The sequence below is a fragment of the Nanorana parkeri genome, unplaced genomic scaffold, assembly GCF_000935625.1.
Source record: "Nanorana parkeri isolate BGI_ZX_2015 unplaced genomic scaffold, ASM93562v1 scaffold1500, whole genome shotgun sequence".
NCBI lineage: Eukaryota > Metazoa > Chordata > Amphibia > Anura > Dicroglossidae > Nanorana > Nanorana parkeri.
The window spans coordinates 200875-208992 of record NW_017307768.1 but is presented as its reverse complement, the minus strand read 5'-3'; the positions used below and the strand labels follow the sequence as shown (position 1 = coordinate 208992).

Here is an 8118-nt window from a genome sequence, read left to right as displayed (position 1 = left end):
GCTGGAGCTGTCTGACTTTAGAAGCTTTACTTTTTGTGTGTGTGTGTGCAGCTAGTCCTGAGCTTTGTCAATGTCCCCAGGTTACTACAGCTGCCCCGAGTAGTGTGACACCATCATCTGAGCCTGAGACAGTGTACCCAGGTCCTGCCCATACCCCCAATCCGTGTGATTTCAAATATGTATTTGTTGAAAGTAGGATGCACATCTATAGGGATCCCTGGTGCTTTCCTTGTTCTCTGTCCTGGTTTTCCAGGCATGTACCCCTTACACCCAACTCATGCAGGGTCTGCCTTCTTCTAGCAGTTTGTGATCTCTAGTGATTACATGAAAGTAGGATGCACATCTATAGGGATCCCCAATGCTTTTCTTGTTCTCTGCCCTGGTTTTCCAGGTATATAACCCTTACCCTTACACTGAACTCGTGCAGAGCCTGCCTTCTTCTAGCAGTTTGTGATCTCCAGTGATTACATGAAAGTCGAATGCACATCTATAGGGATCCCCCAATGCTTTTCTTGTTCTCTGTCCTTATTTTCCAAGTATGTACCCCTTACACTAAACTTGTGCAGGAGCTGCCTTCTAGCAGTTTGTGATCTCCAGTGATTACATGAAAGTAGGATGCACATCTGTTGGAATCGCCAATCCTTGTTCTCTGTGCTGATTTGGAGGCATGTACTCCTTACACTAAACTTGTCCAGGGACTGCCTTGTTCTAGCAGTGTTAGGGTTTATTACCCTTGCTTGTCCAGTTGAGCTGCAGCCGGTCCTCTGTTGCAGTGTGTCTGACACTGTTTGTTCCTCATTGGTGCCCTCTTGTGACCAAACCAGTAAACATCATCATTCTGCAACTTCTGCTAAACTCCTGACAACTTCCTGTCTCAGAGTGATGATGCAAACACCAGTTCACTATGTAACCATCAGCTGGTCCATTTAGTCTCTTCCCTTGTATGTGTACAGATCTACCAAGTAATCTGCTGTTGTTCCTGTTCTCCGTGTATGGCCCTGGCTCTGGCTCACTGATCTCCTGGTTCCTGACTCCATTTATTGTTCCCGTTCATTCTGCTCTCAGTGCACAATTCCACACATACCATCACTTCATCCTGAACCAGTATCTAGTGCAGGTAACACATGGGCTTGGGCCCCGCCACCCTACTGTGGTCCCAGCAGACCTACAGGCATCCTCTGGCTCCGTCTATTGTTTCTGTTCATTCTGCTCTCAGTGTTCCCTGGTCTGGTTCAGCTTAATACCCACTTTGACATCTGACCTCTGGCTGGGCACCAGCAATCTCCTACTCTTTCTCCATTGTTTTTTTTGCCATTGTGTTTATTGTTCTTTTCAGTTTTTTAACCTGCATTTTAAGTTCCTGTCTGTTTTTTTTTTTGGTTCCCTGACAAGCAGTTTGTGATCTCCAGTGATTACATGAAAGCATGATGCACATTTCGAAGGCTCCCTAATTCTTTTCTTATACTCTATCCTGGTTTGGAGGCATGTATTCCTTACACCGAACTCATGCAGGGACTGCCTTGTTCTAACAGTTTGTGATGTATCCTTCAGTGACTGACTGACGGGTTCACTTCAATTAGAAGTTCGCATGCACCAGGATGGCCGAGTGGTTAAGGCGTTGGACTTGAAGTGACATTAAACCCTCAGATTTTTTAACATAAACCAATACTGTAATGTGTGCCTTACTGTAATCCATGGTTGTTTCCCTTCTTTTTGCTGCTCTTCCTTTTAAATCCTCATCGCTTCTCATGCTTGGGAACAACTTCCCTTTTCAGCTCAGGGCCTCTTCCTGTAGTGCTGGCTCAGGTTTCAAGCCTATACAAACGTATACACAGACACCGTGTATCCATTCCTGAGACAAGGCAGTCTGCTGCAAAACAGAAGTTCTGCAGAGCATGAGAACAGATACAGATTTAAAAGGAAGAGCAGCAAAGAGAAGGGAAACAACCATGGATTACAGTGAGGCGCACATTACAGTATTGGTTTATGTTAAAAAATCTGATCCAATGGATGTATATCCGTGTGGGTTCGATCCCCACTCCTGGTATGCTATCACATTTGTTTGACAATTGTGCAAGAAAACCCCGGAAAAGTTATCCTCCACTTTGAAAGCTCACAGGCTGTGTTCTCCCTTCTCAGTATTTACTTATTCAACTTAATTGCCAATGTGCATGTACCAGGATGGGCGAGTGCTTAAGGAAGGGGCATCCCGAGGCTGTGTTTCACCCGGTCTCCAGGCCCTGGTGACACCCCGCGGTGTCGCCATCGCGCGTGTGCGTGATGTCACTTCGCGAGTGCGTGATGACGTCATCACACATGCGCGACCATCCGATTGGCGCCTTCCGGCAGCCATCTTGGTGGTGGACGCCCGCAGAGAGAGGAGGGGACGTTCACTCGACGGGATGAGATATCCCTCTTGACACTGTCGGGCTCGCGGTCCATGACCGAGTGCCCGACTTTTTAGAGGGCACTGCAATGGTGTCACCCAGGTGCGGGCCACACCCCCCGCACTCCCCTTGTGACGCCACTGGCTTAAGGCGTTGGACTTACGATCCAATGGATCTTTAAAAATGTATATGTATCGGGATGGCCGAGTGGTGAATGTGTTGGACTTAAGATCCTATGTATATATGGGTTTGATTCCCCCTCTTGGTATAAAGTTTATATGTATAAGCTACAATAAGTGTATGTTAGTGATAAATGTTCTCTATGGTGACACATGAGACAACAAAAGTGCCACAGTAGTCAATAAGGTAGGGCAGTCGGTAAACTAAAGATCTTGGTATCAATGTGACACCCAGATCATAGGTGCGCACAGAAGAAACAACCAATGGGAGTTGCAGATTTAATGCAATCTGATTGGGCCACTTTAAAAACCAGCAATGTATACCAGGATATTCTCATGGCTTTAAACCCTGCTTCTGATATAAAGTTGCATCAATGTGAGTCATGTTTAACATGTTATGTTTACCGGCCATTGTAACATTCTCATTGCATGTTATTCCCACCCAATAAGGCATTCCCATGGTGCAGATGTTAGCTAGATAGACCTAAACATAAGCTCAAGCACATACATTAGCTTTCTGGCGGTTAATGGTAGCTGCTGGTGAGCTATAAGAATGCTTATACTGACTGACAGGTTCACTTTAAGCCGCATCTCATATGCACCAGGAGGGTCAAGCGGTTAAGGTGTTAGAGTTAAGATCCAATGGATGCATATCAAACCCCATTCGTGGTTTATCACTATAACTTGTTCTTACACTGGGAGTTTGTGGGAATTATCTTTACTGACCATTTAATCATTTACATTGCAGGGCACTCCAACCCAATAAGAGCTACGCAGTGTTTAGTACCGCATTCTCATCGCACAGATGTTGGGTAGGCAGGAAAGTCAAGCGCCTTCTTTCTGGCTGTTAGTGGTAGCTGCCGGTGAGCTGTAAGAAGGCTTATGATGACTGACAGGTTCCCCCAGTATGTCAATGTACAACACCAGGATGGCCGAGTGGTTAAGGCGTTGGACTTAAGATCCAATGGATGTATATCCGCGTGGGTTCGAACCCCACTCCTGGTATGGTTATCTCTGTTTTTCACAATTGGAAAACCAGGAAAACTTATCTCTGGAAAGCAACAGGAGATGTTCTCTTGCTGCAGTATTTTCTTATTTAATGTAATTAACCTTGGCGATGATGTGATGTCTGCATTTGCCTGGGCCCCTGTGGGTTCCCCATGGCTTCATTATTTCATCATGTTATGGACAAACAGTAGGAAAGTCAGGGCTTCGGATTTCACATCAAACAGCCTTCATCTCCCATATTCTCAACCATGCCACAGGCAAACAAATATACATACACACATATATACATATATATATATTAAGCTCTGTGCTGTGTGCATTGTGAAACAAACCCCTGTGAACAAAATACAAAGTAAACAGTGAAATCACCGCACACAAAAAAAGTGCACAAGGGTGCTTGGTCCTCTTCTGAAAAGAATGCAAGACTCCTGACAGGGGCATGTTACTCTAGTCCACCTAGCTGTTAAGCCAGACGGACCCCCAATCCTTAGGGAACAGCTGAAGCCGATCCACTAAGTACTAGGTAGTGGCTCTCCTGAAGAGGGACCCCCTGAGTGGGGGAAAGAAAAAGATCCATTAAGGCCACAGCTCCTCCCCCCGACATCAGGACAGGCCCCTGAAAGACCTGCACCCTCCGTCTCTATTGCCAATAATTGTACCTGGTGATCTTGTCAGTAAATCTGGCTATAGACATTCACAGGCTTCCCTTCCAATCAGGAAGGTCACATGTACCAGGACAGCCGAGTGGTTAAGACATCGGACTTAAGATCCAATGGATATATATCTTGCTGTCTGAGGAAGTGTGGGACCTCAGGCAGCAGAACCTATTCAATTTCAATTAAAATTTTAAGTGCAGGTATCGGCACTTAGTATCGCCGCATTTTCACAAGTACTAGAATCTGTACTAACAAGCAAAAGTAACCTCTTTGCCTACTGTTTTAAAGGTTAGCCTGAGTATACCAGGATGGCCGAGTGGTTAAGGCGTTGGACTTAAGATCCAATGGATGTATATCCGCGTGGGTTCAAACCCCACTCCTGGTATATCCCTGTAAGTTGCTCTTATTATGTGAGTATGCTAGAAACTTTACCTTTACTTGAAACATTCTCATTGCATGGAACTCCAACCCAATAACAGTGACACAGTGGTCGATAATGCATTCTCATTGCACGGATGTTGGGTGGGCAGGAAACTCAAGTACCTACTTTCTGGCTGTAAGTGGTTGTTTCTGGTGCGCTGTAAGAAGGCTGATATTGACTGACAGGATGCCTGGAGACATAACTACATTCCTACAGTACAAAAGGTGAAGGACAATCTCTCCAATGAGACACAGATGGCAAAAAAAAAAAACCTGTTGGGTTTTTAACCATTCCATTGAGAACATTCCCTACCCCCCAAAAAATTGGCTTTAGATATACTATACTAAATCCCAAGAGTCAGGTAGCCAATGTTTCTTAAAAGTTACAGCTGGCACCTAACTTCTCTAGGTTGTCCATGGACAACCAAGGTTTTCTCTAGATGTTGTCCATGGACTTGACTCCTAAACAAAATCCTACTGGCTCCTGGAATTGACAAACGGAATTCCATATTAATTTGTCCACGCCTGCTATAAGGTCCAACTATGTCACCATTATGACACCGCTATCACACTGCCATGAGGATTGGACCATATAGAGCCTTGGTTCTCAACTGGTGGGTCGTGACCCAAAAGTGGGTTGGAATCCTGTGTTCAGTGGGTCGCCACATGCCTTCCACTTTTCTAGGTGAGAGGTTCCTTAGCCTCCTCCTAGCGCAGCTATATGGCGCTGAGTGTCAGCTTGAGGTGGTGTGGGCTGGGGGTATGGCCGCAAAGGATCTCCATCCATGCATGCATTGCTTACAGTTTCCTCACGTGTCCTGTAGAGGTGCCTGGACCGGAGTGACGTCACATTCTGGCTCCCGACACCTCTACATGGCACTCAAGGGAGCTGTACAAGCAACGCACATATGGATGGAGCTCCATCACAGCACAGCAGCCCACACTGGACCCCAGGCTAAGGAATCACTCTAGTTCTCATAAGGTAGGGAGACTGGTTGGATCCTAAAAAAGGGGAAACAAATGTTTTTGGAGTGTGTGTGTGGGATTGTCTATGTATGTCAGTGTTTTTGAGGGGCCGTTCACACCAGTACAGTGCGTTAATAGTACAGTCCCATGCAAATAACACACTGTATCACAAAATCGCACCTACCACGCATTCTGTTACATACAGTAGTTACATAGTATTTGAGGTTGAATAAAGACACATGTCCATCAAGTCCAACCTATCCAACCTGTTGTGGGAGGTGTGTTGCGTTTCCATTCATTTGAATGGTACCTCAAACGCACCTCCCACCCACAGTTTGTACATCCGGACCAGAATGCGTTCCATTGGAGTGCGACTTGGGTCACGACCTAATGACCAAGGACACATGTGGGTCCTGAGGTTACGCAGGTTGAGAACCACTGATATAGAGTCATTCTACAGGGTTCTCATAACCATTGCAACTGTTAGAAGTGCTCTTTGTCTCTCACAATGAGTTTCCAATCTTTTGGAAAATCTTTATGTGACCTGGCCAGCTTTTAATCTTGTAGCTGAGAAGACAGAAAATGTCTGGTTAAAGGAGAACTATAGGGTCAGTGTTTTTCCCCATAGTTCTCCTAAGGGTCACGGGAGGACATAAACTAGCATCCTCATGTGACCCAAAGCTCACTATATAGCAAGCTACAGCTCGCGGTATACTGAGACCGCCGCAGCCGGGACGGATCCCGACATTACTGTTGAGATCCACCCAGCCCCCTCCCCAGTACTTCCCTCGAGTCAGCGCTGGAGGATCGGAGCGGGGAGGGGGGAATCCCTGCAGAGGGCATTGCAGGGACAGGATCGAGAAGTGAGCGAGCGCCGGTATGTGTTCTCTCACTTCCCGATCTATTGAGCCGACGTGCGACAGTTTCATTGTCACGCGTCGGCTCGAACTATGAGGATGAGTGATTTTCACTCACCTCATAGTTCTCCTTTAAGTCCTTCAAATGAGTCACATGACCAGCAGAGACAGGTCCCAAGATGATAGACAACTTCCCGTCTACTTTAGAGAAAGTAGCAGTCATATTCTTTCTGTAGGAGATCATCACCAACACATAGGGAAGGCTACAGTCCTGATAAAATCTAAAAACAGCAACGGTCTTCAGTGTTTGCTCCCAACAAATGAAGATCCCACAGCTGACCATGGACTCTGCAGCCACTGTGAAGGAATATGACTCCCACCACGGGTCAGTAGACCTCATGATCAATCACAACCAACTTGGGTGCTGCTCAAAAACTTGATGACAGTTCTCAGAGACCAACATAGCTCAAACCAATGCATTCCAACCAGTCGTAAGCAAGCTGTGTTCATTTTAAGTTGCACAGTAGCTATTCACAAAGCTGACCCATTTCCTTCAAAGTTCCTCAAAACTAAGAACAAACACACAATAGACAAAACATAAAATTGACCTGGAAATTCAGGCAAATGTTCACAATGTCTGTGAAGGTTCTCATTCATCCAGATCATGACATATCTGTAAAAATGAAACAAAAGCAACTGCACTTGCTGTATTTTCTTGAAGACATTTCTGAATTGAGAAAGCTAGTCGGATGACCAGCATAAAGAAAAAGAAGGTCCAGTTGCTCTGGTTAATTTTTTACAGAATAACCTACAATGCACTTTTTGGGGGGGAAATGCACAAATGATTGACTGCATCATCCCTTAAAATTAGAAACATTCACTGCACACATTGGGGAATATATTGCACTACAGTACACACAAAGAAGACAATAAATTGCTGATCTGGTAGCGAACTTTACGAAATTTGGTAAATTTGCAAAAATTTGATGTGAACAAAGGGCAAATTTTACAATGACAAGAGGCAGCAAGTACACAAAACACGAGTTCATCGGATTTCCAAACCTGTTAAGAACCTCTAAACACTTTGTCATATTTTTTTTAATCCTTTAGCTGGATTTTGAATGCTGTTTAGAAAGTGCAGCGAGAGTCCGGGACGGGCTCGATTCATGGAAACTTCTGAAATGTTTGAACTCACCCGAATTCTAAGCAGCTTGTAGAAATCCCTGTGGTCACAGTCCGCAGCTCATAACCCATAAATCCGATAAAAATATTGAGGATTGGGATGCGGCTCAGGAAGCTCAGCGTTCGAGTTGTCTTTTCTCTACACCGTTGCGATTCTCACCGAGCCATCCCGCAGCAGCTGTCTACTGAGCCGCCAGAGATAGAGCTCCGAGTCAGCAGTTGCTTTCTATAAAAAATTGGCTTTCTGCTGCTGGAAGTCTGCACAGGGGAAAGAGCTTATTCTCTCGTCTCTTCGTCCCAAGACTTTCTCTCTCTCTCTCTCTCTCTCTCTCTCTCTCTCTCTCTCTATGGTTTAGATGTACTTAACATCTGTGGAATGCTAATGACTGACAGATGAAACAGACAGAGAAAGACACCCAAACCAGTGGTGGCCTGGGAGGAAGTGGATTTTTTTAAAATATGG

At 45.3% G+C, this 8118-nt stretch overlaps 1 protein-coding gene and 2 non-coding genes across 3 annotated transcripts in view; 2 read left to right on the top strand and 1 right to left on the bottom strand.

The window, feature by feature from the left end:
• LOC108798537 overlaps window positions 1-7763 on the bottom strand; it is a 77498-nt gene extending 69735 nt beyond the window's left edge. Inside the window, exon 1 of the mRNA XM_018570302.1 lies at window positions 7669-7763. The gene's annotated coding sequence lies outside the window, so the exon portion shown is untranslated. The remainder of the gene's footprint in view (window positions 1-7668) is intronic.
• On the top strand, window positions 3489-3571 carry TRNAL-UAA. The gene has a single exon. It is a non-coding gene; the product is annotated as a tRNA-Leu (tRNA).
• TRNAL-UAA lies at window positions 4533-4615 on the top strand. Its single transcript has one exon. It is a non-coding gene; the product is annotated as a tRNA-Leu (tRNA).
• Window positions 7764-8118: the final 355 nt, after the last annotated feature.